Source organism: Lissotriton vulgaris, chromosome 7 (genome assembly GCF_964263255.1).
Source record: "Lissotriton vulgaris chromosome 7, aLisVul1.2, whole genome shotgun sequence".
Taxonomy (NCBI): domain Eukaryota; kingdom Metazoa; phylum Chordata; class Amphibia; order Caudata; family Salamandridae; genus Lissotriton; species Lissotriton vulgaris.
The window spans coordinates 955,839,288-955,854,145 of NC_141695.1; the positions used below are offsets into that span (position 1 = coordinate 955,839,288).

Genomic DNA, 14,858 nt, shown 5'->3' on the forward strand with positions numbered 1-14,858 from the left:
GAGTGGTGGGAGGAGTTAGCACCTGGGCTGAATAGGGCTGTGCCTGCCTGCCACAATGCTGGCTCCACCTCCTGCTGGGCGGCTGAGGACCCTGCCCCTCACTCTGAAAGGAAAGATGCAGCCAGCAAAACAAAGTACTCAGGATCCACCCAGAACTGGTTCAGACCGGGCTCAGGGCCCACATGCACAGAGAGAACAAAGACTTTAGGGGTATAAGTACAGGACCCCTGACAACAGAGAATTAGATCATCCTGGAAATCAAGAAGGAACCTCTGCCAAGGAGAAAGCTGACTCTGAAGAAGGAAGACTGTCCTGCTGTTGCTCTGCTGGACTGACCTGCTGTTGCTTCTCTGCCAAGGAGAGGGGAAGGACTTTGCTGTGAGCTGTGTCCCCTGTCTTGTAAGGAATCTCCAAGGGCCTGAGAAGAGCTGGCTCCCTGTTTTGAAGTCCCAGGAACAAAAGGACTTCACCCCCAGTCTCCCTGAACTCTGCTGAGAGAGTTCTGTCCTTCCTAGAGTGCTTGATCCAGTTGTGGGGCCTCTGGAGGTTGAATCTGAGCTGGGAAGCTTGAGACTAAGCTGAGAACTTGTGAAGCTGAAAAGTGTCGCATCGCTCGCTTGCGGAGCGCATCCCCGACAGTGCGAGAAGTTTCCCGCCGCTACGAAGGTCGAGATCAGCGCAGCGCCTGACATCGCTGCCGGAGCCGTCGCACCCTTCGTTTGCGGAGCGCACCAGACCGGTGCGGGGGAATCGAACATCGCTGCGAGTGTCGTCGCAGAGCCTGTCGTCGCTGGGTGAGATCGCCGCACCGCTTGCCTGCGGACCGCATCACGTCGCTGCGAGCATCGTCGCAGAACCATCACATCGAGGAGCTGCGAGAGAGAGGATCACCGCTGGACCGCGCATCGTCGCCCCGGAGATCGTCGCAGCCCCTACGAGATCATCGCATCGTGCCTTTGCGAGAACAGACTTCCTACGGAACCTACGCACCGGAATCTACGCAAGCGGCCTTCCTCCCCATACAGACCGGATTCGTCGCAACACGCCCGCTGCTGCAGCGGGGCTGTCGCATCGCCTCCCCAGGGTCTCAGGAGTGACGCATCGCTTGTTTCCACCGCACCAGCTTCCTGCTTGTGGAACTTTGTTGCATCTAAAAGGTACTGTGAGTAAACGTGACGCAACTGTGAACTTTTCACGCATCTGTGGATTATTTTAACGCAACTTAAAGAACTTTGATTACAACCTGAAGAACTCTTTTGAAACCATATCCTTGAACTGTGTATGTTGGATTTTTGCCGTTTTGGTCTTGTGTAGTTTAGAATAAATATCTTTATTTTCCTAAACTGTTGTGGAATCAGTTTGTGGTGTTTTCACTGTGTTACTGTGAGTGTTGGTACAAATACGTTACGCATTGCCTCTGGTTAGCCTAGACTGCTCAGGCCAAGCTACCTTGAGGGCGAGCAGGGGTTATCTGAGAGGGTTATCTCCTTGTCCTGACTAGAAGCAAGGGTCCCTATTTGGACAGTGGTACCTACCTCTGCCAACTAGAGACCCCCAGTTCTAACATTGGTGGCAGCGGTGGGATTTGAACTTGTATTTGCACTTGACCCACAGTAATTGGTGTACATCACTAGTGAGTGCAGACCATTACGCCACCGCATACTACTGGTTGTTGAGTTTTTGAATCCTGTTGTTGAGTAACTCTTCGAAAAGCATCATGTCTCAGAATGGGAAGGCACCCAGTGATAGGGCAGAAGTGGAATTGGAGTTTGCCTTTGGAGATTTGTATTCATACAAAGTTGAGCAACTTAGGAAATTCTGCCTTGAGTTTGAGTGCCCCATAAAAAGCGCCTACAGGAAAGAGGAGCTGCAGAGAATCTTGAAAGCCCATTGGGAGGCACAAGAGGGAGATGATGATGTGGATGTAGAAAATGCTTTTCAAGGCACAGATCTGCCAGTGGGCAGAGTAGGCTCAGGAGCTGGCAGCAACCACTCCGGTAGGGGCCTCACCCCAGAAGAGTTACAGGAAAATCAAAGAATAAGAGAATATGACTTGGAAGTCATGAAAATGAAACTAAGGCAATTGGAATTGGAGAAAGAAAGGGCAGCGGAAGACAAGAGAGAGGCCCGCGCCTTAGAGGAAAAGAAATTGCTTTTGGCTCATGAATTGAGAATAAAAGAGCTGGATCTGAAAAACAAGGAGGTGGATGCCAGTTCTAATGGTGGCAGCGCGCAGCCAGTGCATGGGGGTAAAGTATATATTCCCAAAGACCTGGTACAGAATTACCATAGGAGTGAGGATATTTATGCCTGGTTCACTTCGTATGAAATTGCATTGAAGATGAATGATGTGCCTGACAAGTATTGGGGGGCGGGCCTGTGGAAACATTTTGAGGCATCTGGGAGGAGTGCTCTAGAGCCTTTAGAATTAACAGGTGCCATGACCTACCCCAATATGAAGGAGGCCTTATGTCTCAGGTATGGCCTTACTCCAGAGCAGTACAGACTGCAGTTTAGAAACTCCAAGAAGAAAGAGTCTGAGACTTGGGTGGAGTGTGTGAATGGGTACTCGCGTGCACTGGAAGGTTGGATGAAGGGCAGTAAAGTAACTGATTTGAAGGGGTTGTTGCATTTAATCAGTTGGGAGCACTTGAGTAGTCTTTGTGTTTCAGAGCTGCACCAGCATCTTTTAGACAGCAAGCTGACAGACCCCATTGAGCTTGCTAAGGAGGCGGACCGCTGGACCAGTACCAGGGTCCACAAAGGAATTGTGGGTACCACAACCAAAGGTGGGCAGGGTCCCCAGCAGAAGAGTGGGGGGGACAAGGGTAACCAAAAGGAGTTCTCACAAGGGCCCCAAAATAGTTCCCAGGAAAAGGATTCCCAACCCCCCAAGCCTAAACAGCCATGGCCCTCTAAGGGTAGGCGGGACAAGAGAAATAACCAGGGTCCCCCTACCTGCTATCACTGCAACGAGGTGGGCCACATTGCTCCGAAATGTCCCAAGAAGAAGCCCGCACCCACTGGTGCTCCCGCCCCAGCGTTAGCTAGTGTAGCTTTGGGTGGGGATTTGGTTTCTAGTGATTGGGGAGAGCTAGCAGTCATGACCCTTGTCTCTCTAGGAGACCGAGAGATGGTCCAGGAAACCTTACTGCCCTCTAACACTAAGAAATATGGGCAGAAGGTGACCATCAATGGGAGGGAGGTTGAAGCCCTGAGAGACACCGGAGCCAGTGTGACATCCGTGAGGTGTCAGTGGGTGTCTGACGAGCAAATCATCCCTGGTGTACTCCGCCCTGTAGTGGCCGCTGACAGCTCAGTGCGCCTCTGCAAGATAGCGAAGGTTTCCTTTGAATGGGGAGGAGTCTCTGGTCTTTTGGAGGTAGTTGTCAGCGATGCCTTGCCTGTGGACTGTCTGTTAGGTAACGACCTGGAGAGTTCTCCATGGAAAGACATAGAACACCGAACTCACTTGGAGATGTTGGGTTTGCCTGCGTGGATCTGCGTGACCACGCGTGCTATGGCAGCCAGTAAGGGTGAATCAGCAGAACTGGAGCCTGAAACAGTGGCCCAGAGACCTGCCAGGAGAGGAAGAGGCAGAGGGCGCGGGAAACCAGCCCCAGCCGTTCCCACGGTCCAGGAGGAAGCAGAACCTGAGGGGGATGCCCTGGAACCTACAGGGGAACAGGTGGCCGAACTGGGAGACCTACCTGAGCTGACCCATTGGCAGCAAGAAGGTGGTCCCTCCAGGGAGGAGTTCTGCCAGGCGCAGAAGGAATGCCCTTCCCTCATTGGTCTGCGGCAACAGGCTGTAGACCAGGCAGCAGGAGGAGCAGTCAAAGATCACTATGTTTACTGGGAAGGTGACCTACTTTATAGCGAGCCTAAGTTTGCGGAGCCCGGTGCAGCCCGTGTGCTGGTGGTACCCGAGCGCTTCAGAAACTTCCTAATGGGTCTGGCTCATGACGTGCCTCTCGCAGGACATCTGGGGCAAGACAAGACCCTACACCGGCTTGTCACCCACTTCCATTGGCCCCAGATGAGGAAGCACGTCGGTTCCTTTTGCAGATCTTGCCAAACCTGTCAAGCTAGTGGCAAGACTGGAATGAAGTTGAAGGCCCCCCTTCAACCCTTCCCAGTGGTGAGCACCCCTTTCGAGCGGGTGGGCATAGATATCGTAGGGCCCCTGGACCCCAAGACAGCCTTAGGCAACAGGTTCATCCTGGTCTTGGTGGACCATGCCACCCGGTACCCGGAAGCAGTCCCTCTCAGGACAATCACAGCACCCGTGGTGGGCCGTGCATTGATGGGGATCTTTTCCCGTGTGGGGTTCCCCAGAGAGGTGGTCTCCGACCGGGGTACCAACTTCATCTCTAGGTACATGAAGTCTCTGTGGGAGGAGTGTGGGGTAACTTATAAGTTCACCACTCCTTACCATCCTCAAGGAAACGGGTTGGTTGAAAGGTTCAACCGGACCCTGAAAGGTATGATTATGGGCCTAGCGGAGCCCATGAGACGGAAGTGGGACGTCTTGTTACCATGCCTGTTGTTTGCCTACAGGGAGGTGCCTCAGAAGTCCTTAGGGTTCAGTCCCTTTGAACTCCTGTATGGCCACCCTGTCAGAGGACCTCTCTCACTGGTGAAGGAGGGTTGGGAAAAGTCCCGTGGGAAAACCCCCCAGGATGTGTTCAGCTATGTGCTGGCCATCCGCAACCAGACACAACGCTTCAGGAAGCTCGCTCAGGCGAACCTGGAAGCAAGCCAGGAAGAAATGAAAAGATGGTACGACCAGAATACCACTCTGGTCGAATTTCAACCTGGGCAGAAAGTGTGGGTGATGGCGCCAGTGGAGCCTTGCGCGCTCCAGGACAAGTGGTCTGGGCCATACGAGGTGGTGGAAAGGAAGAGTGAGGTAACCTACCTGGTTAACCTGAAGACTCCCAGGCAGCCCCTGAGAGTTTTACACGTGAACCGCCTCAAACCACACTTTGAGAGGTCTGAAGTAACCATGCTCATGGCTACAGATGCAGGGATGGAAGAGGATAGCGATCCTCTCCCTGACCTCCTGTCAGTTAAGGAGCACGATGGGTCAGTGGATGGTGTGGTCCTCTCGCCCACCCTGACCCCAGAACAGCAGAATGACTGTCGCCAAGTGTTGGGTCAGTTCTCCTCTCTGTTCTCCCTGACCCCAGGAGTCACCACCTGGTGCGTCCATGATGTGGACACTGGAGACAGTCTGCCAGTAAAACAAAAGTTTTACAGGGTAGCCGACAAGGTCAGGGCCAGCATCAAGGAAGAAGTTTCCAAGATGTTGGCGCTAGGGGTGATTGAGCCCTCCAGCAGCCCCTGGGCTAGCCCAGTGGTCTTGGTCCCCAAGAAAGCTGCTACCCCCGGTGGCCCGCCAGAACTCCGGTTTTGCGTGGACTACCGTGGGCTCAATGCGGTCACGAAGACTGACGCACACCCTATCCCCAGAGCTGATGAGCTCGTGGATCGGTTGGGAGCTGCCCAGTACCTCAGTACGTTCGATTTGACTTCGGGGTACTGGCAGATTGCCTTAACTGACGGGGCCAAAGAGAGGTCAGCATTTTCAACGCCAGAGGGGCACTTCCAGTTCCGTGTCATGCCCTTTGGGTTGAAGAATGCCCCTGCCACGTTCCAGAGACTGGTTAACCAGGTACTGTCCGGGCTGGAGGAATTCAGCGCCGCATACCTGGATGACATTGCTGTGTTCAGCTCCACGTGGGAGGAACACTTGCAACACCTCTGCGAAGTGTTGAAGGCCCTGCAAAAGGCAGGCCTCACTATCAAGGCTAGTAAGTGCCAGATAGGGCAGGGATCTGTGGTGTATTTGGGACACCAGGTGGGGAGCGGCCAGGTGGCGCCCCTACAGGCTAAGATTGATACCATTCTGGCTTGGGAGCCCCCCAAGACCCAGACAGAGGTGAGAGCCTTTTTAGGACTCACCGGGTATTACAGACGGTTTGTCAAGGGATATGGCACCATTGTCGCCCCCTTGACAGAACTCACTTCCAAGAAGTTGCCCAAAAGAGTTGACTGGACTGACGCCTGCCAAACTGCTTTTGAGGCCCTGAAGACTGCAATGTGCACAGCACCGGTGCTTAAGGCACCTGACTTTTCCAGTGAGTTCATAGTTCAGACGGACGCTTCAGAGCATGGTGTGGGAGCAGTACTCTCACAAGCCACTGAGGAGAATGGAGACCAGCCAGTAGCTTTCATTAGTCGGAGGCTACTCCCCAGGGAACAGAAGTGGAGTGCGATTGAAAGGGAGGCTTTTGCTGTGGTCTGGGCTCTGAAAAAGTTGAGACCCTACCTGTTTGGGACTCACTTTCGTGTTCAGACCGACCACAGGCCCCTCAGGTGGTTAATGCACATGAGGGGTGAAAATCCAAAACTGTTGAGGTGGTCCATCTCCCTACAGGGAATGGACTTTACGGTGGAACACCGCCCTGGTACAGAACACGCCAACGCTGATGGTCTGTCCAGGTTTTTCCGCCTTAGTGAAGAGAACTCCCAAGAGGGTGGGTAGTTCTCCCCACTTTCAGCTGGAGGGGACACGTGTTAGACCTGGCACTGGCATCTTTGGCGTGATTACCCCTATCTTTTTGCCTCTGCCTCCTGTATTTTTGATGCTGTGCTGGATTTCGTTTTTGCTGGTTTAGATGCTTTGGACACTCTGCCACTGCTGATCAGTGCCAGAGTGTAAGTGCTCCCTATGTAAATTGTTATTCTGATTGGATATACATGTTTGGCATATTTGTATCACCATGAAGTCCCTAGTAAAGTGCACTGGGTGTGCCAGGGCTGGTGATGGCAAATGCTACTAGTGGGCCTGCAGCACTGATTGTGCCACCCACAGGAGTAGCTCTAAAATGGTGTCTCGGGCCTGCCACTGCAGCGCCTACGGGCAGTTTAGAACTGCCATGTCCTCCTGGTCAGTGTCCCCACTGACCAGGCCTAACCCTTCCCTTTTCGTGCACATCAGTCACCCCTATGGAAGGCCCAAGGTACCCCCCTGGGCAGGGTGCAGTGTATGTGAAAGGTAGAGCATGTACTAGTGCAGGTACCATGCTCTGGTAGTGAATTACAGCCATTTTCGTTTTTCACTATTGTAAGGCTATCTTGCTCCATAGGTTAACATGGGGGATGCTGGCTACAGTGGTTAACAGCATTTCTTCCCATAGGAACAAGATAGGACATAAGTATCTAGTATCCCTGAACTCAGAATTTAATAATACATCTTTTAGGAAAGGTGGTTTTTAAATCCTGTGTTTGAGAACAGCACTTTTAGAAAGTTGCTGTTCTCTTGTCTGACCCTTCTGTGTGCCTGGGCCTGTTTGTGTATTGACTGTCTGGTTTGTGAGTGACAGGGGCTGGGGAATTCCCCCAGAGGCTGGATGAGTCAGCACTAGGCTGAATGAAGCAATTGCAACCTGAGTGGTGGGAGGAGTTAGCACCTGGGCTGAATAGGGCTGTGCCTGCCTGCCACAATGCTGGCTCCACCTCCTGCTGGGCGGCTGAGGACCCTGCCCCTCACTCTGAAAGGAAAGATGCAGCCAGCAAAACAAAGTACTCAGGATCCACCCAGAACTGGTTCAGACCGGGCTCAGGGCCCACATGCACAGAGAGAACAAAGACTTTAGGGGTATAAGTACAGGACCCCTGACAACAGAGAATTAGATCATCCTGGAAATCAAGAAGGAACCTCTGCCAAGGAGAAAGCTGACTCTGAAGAAGGAAGACTGTCCTGCTGTTGCTCTGCTGGACTGACCTGCTGTTGCTTCTCTGCCAAGGAGAGGGGAAGGACTTTGCTGTGAGCTGTGTCCCCTGTCTTGTAAGGAATCTCCAAGGGCCTGAGAAGAGCTGGCTCCCTGTTTTGAAGTCCCAGGAACAAAAGGACTTCACCCCCAGTCTCCCTGAACTCTGCTGAGAGAGTTCTGTCCTTCCTAGAGTGCTTGATCCAGTTGTGGGGCCTCTGGAGGTTGAATCTGAGCTGGGAAGCTTGAGACTAAGCTGAGAACTTGTGAAGCTGAAAAGTGTCGCATCGCTCGCTTGCGGAGCGCATCCCCGACAGTGCGAGAAGTTTCCCGCCGCTACGAAGGTCGAGATCAGCGCAGCGCCTGACATCGCTGCCGGAGCCGTCGCACCCTTCGTTTGCGGAGCGCACCAGACCGGTGCGGGGGAATCGAACATCGCTGCGAGTGTCGTCGCAGAGCCTGTCGTCGCTGGGTGAGATCGCCGCACCGCTTGCCTGCGGACCGCATCACGTCGCTGCGAGCATCGTCGCAGAACCATCACATCGAGGAGCTGCGAGAGAGAGGATCACCGCTGGACCGCGCATCGTCGCCCCGGAGATCGTCGCAGCCCCTACGAGATCATCGCATCGTGCCTTTGCGAGAACAGACTTCCTACGGAACCTACGCACCGGAATCTACGCAAGCGGCCTTCCTCCCCATACAGACCGGATTCGTCGCAACACGCCCGCTGCTGCAGCGGGGCTGTCGCATCGCCTCCCCAGGGTCTCAGGAGTGACGCATCGCTTGTTTCCACCGCACCAGCTTCCTGCTTGTGGAACTTTGTTGCATCTAAAAGGTACTGTGAGTAAACGTGACGCAACTGTGAACTTTTCACGCATCTGTGGATTATTTTAACGCAACTTAAAGAACTTTGATTACAACCTGAAGAACTCTTTTGAAACCATATCCTTGAACTGTGTATGTTGGATTTTTGCCGTTTTGGTCTTGTGTAGTTTAGAATAAATATCTTTATTTTCCTAAACTGTTGTGGAATCAGTTTGTGGTGTTTTCACTGTGTTACTGTGAGTGTTGGTACAAATACGTTACGCATTGCCTCTGGTTAGCCTAGACTGCTCAGGCCAAGCTACCTTGAGGGCGAGCAGGGGTTATCTGAGAGGGTTATCTCCTTGTCCTGACTAGAAGCAAGGGTCCCTATTTGGACAGTGGTACCTACCTCTGCCAACTAGAGACCCCCAGTTCTAACAGGGGTCTACTAAGATGTGTCATGGCACTGTGGGCAGGTCAGCCATGGATGATGATAGTGATCACCCTAATACAGAGTTATTATGTAGGAGATGGTAATCCTGCTGTGATACTGAGAATCCTCATGCATAATAAATGAGGCAATTTTTTCAGAGAAAACCACACAACATGTATGCAGCACCTACCTAGGTAAAAGCTCAGCATCAAATACCGTTATGTGGATTAATGGTAGGATGAATATAGGAAAAAGGTTATGTTTTTAAAAACAACTAAAAACATGGTATGATATAAATGTACACAATGCTCTATAAGTCCCCTAAATAGTCACTGTAATGTTAGACTAACTTAGTATATCAAAAGCCATGGTGCTCAGTGAGAGCAGAGAGGCAAGACAAACCCAAAATTATGTTTTCGAATATCAATTTATGTTGTTTTCGAAAAAGGACGACATGCTCCCAGCTCAGCAAATGTTTTTGTGTCCTTTGAGGTAGATGCAACATCACTGCTGCATGCTTTTGCAGACGCCGTTGCTTGTAACACCTCATGGATCAGGTCAATAGAGCAAAGGTGGTCTTCTCCAGTTCCAACAGCCGATGCTGATGAAGCATTTGAAACATCCGAAGTCTGTGTACTTGCCGTAGAGCCAGTGTCCATTACAACAGGAGCTGAAGCATCCCTAGGTCTCTCTAAGAATGCTGACATCAACATGGGAATACACTGAGGGCACTGTGCTACCCGGGCCTTTAACAGGTTCAGCAGTACGTCTGTGTCTGGAGGCGCAACCAATGGAATTGTTAGGCAGAGGTCCAACACACATTCTTGTCCGCAGAAGAAGCAGCAGAGTCCAGGCAATATGCAGTCAATCCATACTGGTCTGAATGATAGGAATTAATGCTCGCCTAGTACAGGAAGCTGAGGTGTGCCCAGATTGAGTACCATGCGTTCACAGTAATGTTACTCCAAGAGTGCTTTTTCCACCTCTTTGGTGTTAAGTACGTCCATTGCGTAGCAGGAATACTAAAACCAGGATACCCATTACCAGTAGCAGGACCAGCGGGAGCCCTCCAAAAACGCTTCCTAATATGGAGTGTATGAAAGCTGGAATCACTCTGAAGAATATCTGAAAGGTATGTTCTTAAATAGGTGTACAATTCCCTTCATATCAGCCATGTTAAAGATACTGTGAATCATTTACCAGAAATGGAGCAGGATGTTAATCCATACTAGTGCCTGTATCTCATCTGAGGCCCTTGTAACCTGAAGATCCAAAGTGTCTTGGGCTGAGGTTAACGCTACATCCTTCTGTAAAAGCATGGCTTTCAGTCAGCTCAAATTATATAAAACAAACTTTCACTGAAGACCATAATGGCACCTCCCTGACTGTGTGGGTCAGTGGAAACAATACTTGCATACACCAAGTAACCCTGGAACTTACTGTGACCAGATATGAAATGCCTGGCAGCATCTCACAACAACCTTGTTCATTCAGCATTAAGTAACTCCCATTCGAGAGCAGCTTGAACACAGGATGAACCACAGCAGATGCGGACCCTTTTAAGTGACACGATAAGTTTGCGATTGAACCATCACAGGCTCAGTGAAGCATAATAGCCTGACAAATTAGAGACCAACTTAACGAAGTCCTGCAGTCTGTACCGCTGAGAAATACTTGTGTCCCAATTCCTACATCTGAATCTGTATGGTAATTCACAAGATTTATGGATGCATTCCTTCCCCAGCACATCATACCTGCCTACTTGGTATTGTAAACACTATTGAAATTGAAATATTGTCACTGGCAATGTTATATGGCCATGGATTAACCATTCATTGGAAGGTGACTCAGCCACAGTGAAAGGTAATTCGTCCAAATTTTCAATGCGCAGCATTGTTTATTTTGCATCTCTTTGTTCCATTGTAGCCCTCCTTTCTGAGAAATTATAAGTAGAGATAAACAACGTACTGTTAATCTATCATCAGGGCACATAACCAGAGCGCAATGATTGTAGCATCCAGCTTCATTTTAGAATGGATCGTACCTGCGATTGCCCATGTTGTAGGATGGACAGATCCTGTTACATTATATCTATAGCGGAAGACACAATGTTGCCCAGTGAATAAATCCTGGATGATAGTGTGGTCATGCCACGGTATACCACTGCCAAGGCCGTTTCTATGTTATCTCTGTCAATTTCTTGCAACGTCTCTGTAGCTTCCTATTGAGAGATTTTCCAAACTTTGTTTTAAATAGCATATAAGAAGGATTTACTACGTGGTTTCTGGGTACCTAGAAAAAAATGTATTAAAGCCATGCCATCTGAGAGTAAGGATAAGTGTTGTTTTACCTGCGACAGTGTTGAGGTTCTTAGCCAATCTAGGCATAATTTCCCAATGATGTAGGACGTTACCAACCCCAGAAGTTCTCGTTTTACATGGCGTTGGTCCGGCCCATGGATACTAAACCCTTCAGTTGTACCCATAAATTATGACTGACACCTTTTTGTGTCGATAGGCCAAACTAACCATCCCTCACAATTAGGACCTGATCAATTGTATGAAACTTCATGCATAATGTCATCTAGGGTACCGCCACTATGTTCTATATTGTTTTGACAATCCCTCAAAGTTTGAAAGTGAGGGAATACAAGGTGTGTTCAAGTCCTTGATTTTAGCTAGGCCAAGACAAGAAGTCTGTTGCATGGTTTCGTTCAGTAGGATAATCTGCCATGGCATGAAACATGCTCTAAATATTGCCTCAGCTCCCCCCACTTGCCAATCTTTGTCCCCCAGACAGATTTTGTGTCCATGGTGTCCCTCCAAAAGTCAAAACCCTGTTAAGACAGCTGTGAAATAAAGGTAGCAGAGTTTATCTGTATTATATCCATGAGCATATTTTTCTTTGCTGGTGTAGATGCAACCTTATAATAATATGAGGTCGGGTCTGAAGTGTTAAACCCAGAAAAATAAGCAAACTTTTGTGAACCAGCTTTTGGTGGTGTTGGGCAATATTCCCATTGATGGTAAGTAAAAACATTACGTGGAATACTTGTTTTGTGCAAGAAATGATGACAATAATGTTGGTAACAGTACATGGTATCAAAATCAGATGTATCATCATACAATGCGTGTTTAGAGAATGCAGCAGATTATTATAAATTAGACAGCATACTATTCACAGTTTCAAAGTCCCAATCATCAGAGAATGTACAGGTGGTGATGATATCATTCAAAAAAATGTTAAATACATGTGGTATTAACGCAGTGCGAATTCCGCCGCGGTGTGGGCATTTTAATCAGTGGGCGGGGTTTGGACAGCCCCCATCCATCCTCCCCGCATGCTCACCGTCTCCTGGGACAGATGGGGGCCGTCCTCACAATTGAACGGGTTAAAAGATCAGTGGGACCAAATACATCATATGAAACCCTATCCCATACTATTCCCTTACGAATCGGAACTGCTGTAATTTTCACAAAGGGAAGGTCTCTTTGTTCATGATGAGATGACGTATGTGGTTCCGGGCCAGGTTCACAGGAAAAAGACAGTCAGCACACCTATCCAAAGGACTAGGAAGAGTAAACCAACTGCAATCTAGAACTGTAGCCAGGTAGAAACAAAATAAGTCTTTTCCAGCCAAAGGTAGATTTCATATAATTTGTCTTTGAGGGAAAACGGAGCTGGTGGTGACTCAGGCTCACTCGGATCCAGAGAAAAGGTGTCAAAACCGATGAAGTAGCCAGGCAAAGTACGATCTATCTTTGGTACCTCAGCAGGTTTTGTTGAACAAGCAGATGACTCGTTGTGAGACATATTCACATAGATGTTGGTATTTGGCCAAATGTTTATCTGTATTTCATTTGTATTTTCTTGTAGTTAAATTTCAATAGGCACAAGTTCCATTCCGTAATTGTTGCTTCATACAGTAAAATATTCAAATGTTATTAATCTTTCTGTCTGAACTTCCTGTATGGTAGAGAGAGGAGATTGGCGGCTATTTGGGAGCCCACATGGCCTGCTGTTCAGTACCCACATAGTGTGGGTTGATCAGATCAATGGAGATGAATCTCTTTTGTTTTTTGCTGGCAAGAGGCTGAAGAAGTACTGTTCTTGTTCCTTCGACAGCCGGGACAGGTGCAGGTGCTCCGTAAGATGGCCCAAATTATTTCTTGTTCACAATTTTTTCTCTGACCTGATCCCCGATTTTCGAGACATTGGCAGGTCTTGCCGAAACTGCTTATACTTCCCCAATGGCAGTGTGTTGTACTTAGAAGTTGCTTGGTAGGGCACGGTATTCATTGAGTTCCTGTAAAACAGCCAAACGATGTCAAATGATTTTTCATCCGCCACTGTGCTGCCATAATCGAGGTCGGGTACTCAGATTCTCATCCTAAACATGACCTCTTATGGAGTACGGCTTCCTAAGGAACTTCTTGGCATGTTTTTAAGTGCCCTCTGGATCCCATATAGGGGATTGACCCAACTGCCACCCGATCCTAATACCATTGCTCATGCAAAAAAAGTTTGAGGTCAGTCAAATAGCATGAGCAATTATTGTGTTAAACCTGGGTGCCCAGTATTGATAGTGCATTTCCTTCATGGTATTTGTATTGGTTGTGGTCTTATGACTTTATATAATTATCTCACTGTGTCTCATCCCAAGATGCACAACCTCTCTTCTGAAATCAAGAAGCCTATGGGTTGGCGGGAGGGGTAGGTGGCTAACATTATGATGAAGACAAAGTACCTTATAATGTGGACTGTACGGAACATTAGAAATCTGTTCTAGATATTGCTAAGTGGTCCTTGTGACTGTGGAGATCCAAGAAAAAGTGTTACACAACCAATAAAAAGTTTAATTTGGAAATAGTTTGGAGCACAATTGCCAACACTTGCTTTTCGTCAATATTTGACCCTGTTTAGAGGACTGTGGGAATGGTAGGCAGGTGAGGTGTTAGTATAAGTGTAAATTTCTCCCATCTCCCTAATTTCGATTAATGTGGAAAAACTGTCCTACTTAAATAAGATAATATCACATTCCATTTTGCACTTACAGTGAAAACACATGCAAATATATGTGGTAAAACTACTATAGCTTGTTATTCCCCTTTTATGATCAGCAAAAATACAGTTGTTCACAAGGAACTCATTACAATGAAAAAATGAAAAATATGCAAGAAGTATTCATTTCTTGCGCCTAAGATAGTAGGAAGTTAGAGTAAATAAATGTACAATTCTAGTGATATCATTTCATTGATTGCGGTGATGAATCTATCTCAGGATTGAAAAAATCCCAACAGTACTTCTGTTGTGTCCACCCAAGCCGATAATGGGCGTATTTTTATTTGCAATAACAGTAGTTAGAAAAATAGAAACTGCTTGTGCATTCACGCTATATACTACATAATATCAAAAACGTGACTCCTGTGCCCGAGAGTAGTGACCATAACCAACAGTGTTTGCAGTGAATACAAAGAAAAGTGATTGGTTATTGGAATGGTAAAGGAAGTCTTTCAGGGAATCTGATTTTGATCCATCATTCTACAGATTATTTTTAGTATTCTAGGACCGTTTTTGGTGTCGACGGCGTTTTGACCCTCTCGTGTTTTGGGGTCTCTTCAGGACGGGGATTCTGGAGACCTGGGCACTCAGATTTAGCCAAAGGCGTATTTGATTCAATCGTCCGATAATAGTGTCAGTTGTAGCTACAATGGCTATTTTCCCTAAAAGTGTTAATTTGCAGCCTCTAGGACTCTGCCGGTTAATCAGAATAACAAGATCCTTGATGGGGGAAGAGGAGGTAACTGCCAGTGTTACCAGGGGATCCCTGGAGTCAGGATAGC

At 48.4% G+C, this 14,858-nt stretch overlaps 1 protein-coding gene across 1 annotated transcript in view; it reads left to right on the forward strand.

Annotated features, from left to right (window-relative positions):
* The window catches only part of GABRA6 (gamma-aminobutyric acid type A receptor subunit alpha6), a 267,861-nt gene that overhangs the window by 17,417 nt on the left and 235,586 nt on the right, over nucleotides 1–14,858 (forward strand). The window lies entirely within an intron of this gene.